At 35.4% G+C, this 2885-nt stretch overlaps 1 non-coding gene across 1 annotated transcript; it reads right to left on the bottom strand.

Annotated features, from left to right (window-relative positions):
* Positions 1-398: 398 nt before the first annotated feature.
* TRNAM-CAU lies at positions 399-471 on the bottom strand. Its single transcript has one exon. It is a non-coding gene; the product is annotated as a tRNA-Met (tRNA).
* Between the last annotated feature and the right edge of the window lie 2414 nt (positions 472-2885).

The following is a 2885-nucleotide window of genomic DNA, read 5'->3' on the forward strand; positions in this document are numbered from 1 at the left end:
TGATGCGGAGAAGAGTAGTGACATTGATCCCCAAGAAGCCCAGCAAACTCTTGAAATAGCAGAAGCTAATTTGAGGAAAGCTGAAAGCAAGAGACAAACAATTGAGGCAAATCTAGCTCTCAGACGAGCTAGGACACGAGTAGAGGTTATCAATGCGATTTCATAACTAGTTGGTGCGCCCGAATAGAATAATCCAACGAATTTCTGTTTATACCCCTATTTTGATTCTGCCAATTGAATCCAATTAAATTCAATCAAGTGGAATCGGATTCTGACGGAAGGAAAAAGGTTTCAATTCGAAAATCAAATTGAATCGGATAGAAAAGATACAAAATCAATAAACAAAGGTGAGTAGAAAAACTTATTAGATACCATTGGCCGTGGTATCTAATAATTTCTACCTACTATTGGATTTGAACCAATGACTCCCGCCGTATGAAAGCAATACTCTAACCACTGAGTTAAGTAGGTCATTTATCATTATAACAAAAAACAAAAAGAGACCCATCACATCCCATCGATGGAGTATAAATCTAATAGGACTTCTAAGCAATACCAATCCAAAAGATCAAAGAGATATGGTGTGGGATCATGGAATATTCATCTTGACAAGAAATTATCTACATAATATGATAAAATATGTATCACAAGGACAAGGGCTATAGCTCAGTTAGGTAGAGCACCTCGTTTACACGTGCGCCAATGTTTTTCAGAGGAGTCCATCATGCAATCAAAAGAATTGATCTTTTTGAGAAATTAATGTCTGACTCCGTGGCTTGTAGGGAACAAAACAAGAGAACAATAGCCTGACAAATGGATCGGTCCGATTCGGGTGCCCTTTTAGGAACCAAATAGAATCCATCATCGATTTGAAAGATTGATAAGGTAAATACCTAGTCTATTCAATGCTAGGCATAATGAGTATAAGGACCTCAAAAATTCTCTTTTCGTTCTATGAACCTTAAGGCGTATGAAGTTTCATATGTGATTCTTTAATCAGGATGATAGAGACTCCATTTCGTTTAGGTTGATCTAGGCCATAAGCAGACCTACGTCAAGATAACCCTTCTTTGAAACACTTTGGGAGTGCTCCTATATCCGAATCCAAATAATGAATTAGAGCACATGGAGCCATTTCCTTATTTTTCTGTCAAGAAAAAAATATGGTAGACTAACTGATATTTCTATCAGTTAATGAAAGAGCCCAATGCAAAAAAAAAAAAATGCATGTTGGGTCTTTGAAAGAGTTCGAATCATTTTTATAAGAATTAGTTCGATCTGTTTTACCGAGAAGGTCTACGGTTCGAGTCCGTATAGCCCTATACTAATCTCAAATAATAATAATCAAAATGGAAATACAGAAACACAAAAATTGTATAGTTTTCATTTCCTCATTCATTGTATTTTTGTTGTTTGGAACTGGTCGCTGGGGGTTGCTTGTGGTTCATCGAAATCAAATCATTCCCAAAACCCAAAAGCTCGCTCGGAGGGAGCTCGTTCCGAGCAGAACATCAAACTGAAATGAAAACAAAAGCGCATTTCAATGGATTTAATCGCTATTTTTTTTTTAGAATCTCGGATTCGGCTAAACAAACCCATTTTTCTTTCTTCAATAATTAATAATAATAATCTTCGTATGGGAATTCCATATGGATTTGCCTCTTTTCCTGTTCCATCACAATCAAAGAGTTATTGATACTTCCTTTCTTGGTATACTCACCTACTTTTGGTGAATTGCGGGAGTCAAAATCATGACACGAATCCGGGGAGACGCCGACGTAACCCAACTCAAATGGAATAGTAAGTCGCATGGATATAGGAACGGATTACTGTATTTGTTGACACCTCAGCGTTTGAAAAACGAATAGCTTTTCATAAACATAATTCAGAAACAGAAAATATTCTATATATTGAGAATAGAATCAAAATCGATTGAATTTCGAAGATTCGAATTCGAAATTCGAAACAAAAATTCGAATTTTCTTTTGACTTCCTTTGATTTAGACAAGTCCGAAGCGCGGTGAACGCAAAAGGGTTTTGTTTGTTTTGTTTGTATAAGAGATTTATACTATATTGAAATAAAATCGAAGGAAGTGTAATGAAAATAGGATTCCAATCGAGAAATCTTAAAACGAGACATCACAACAAACAAACGAAACTTTGCGGTTCGATCAAAATGAATTGTTGTTTTGATTAACCAATTATCGATGACTTGACAATGAATTCCAATTTGCATCGACAAATTTGGTCTATTTTCCACATTCATAGGAGTTTGGCTATGTTTCTGCTTTACAAATATGATATTTTCTGGGCATTTCTAATAATATCAAGCGTTATTCCTATTTTGGCATTTCTAATTTCCGCAGTTTTAGCCCCGATTAACAAAGGGCCAGAGAAACTTTCTAGTTATGAATCGGGTATCGAACCAATGGGCGATGCTTGGTTACAATTTCGAATCCGGTATTATATGTTTGCTCTAGTTTTTGTTGTTTTTGATGTTGAAACCGTTTTTCTTTATCCATGGACAATGAGTTTTGATGTATTGGGGGTACCGTATTTATAAAAGCTTCCATTTTCAGGTTTATCTTAAATGGTGGTTTAGTTTAGGGGTGGGAAAAAGGAGCATTAGAGTGGTCTTAGTTTCTGAATATTCAGACAATAGCAAAAAAGTAAAAAAAAAAAAAAAAAAAAAAATAACATTGAGAGAATTATGAATTCTATTGAATTTTCCTTACTTGATCGAACAACCCCAAATTCATTTATTTCAACTACATCAAACGATCTTTCAAATTGGTCAAGACTCTCCAGCTTATGGCCGCTTCTTTATGGTACCAGTTGTTGTTTCATTGAATTTGCTTCATTAATCGGCTCGCGGTTCGATTTTG

This window comes from Citrus clementina, unplaced genomic scaffold (assembly GCF_000493195.1).
Source record: "Citrus clementina cultivar Clemenules unplaced genomic scaffold, Citrus_clementina_v1.0 scaffold_1626, whole genome shotgun sequence".
Taxonomy (NCBI): Eukaryota; Viridiplantae; Streptophyta; class Magnoliopsida; order Sapindales; family Rutaceae; genus Citrus; species Citrus x clementina.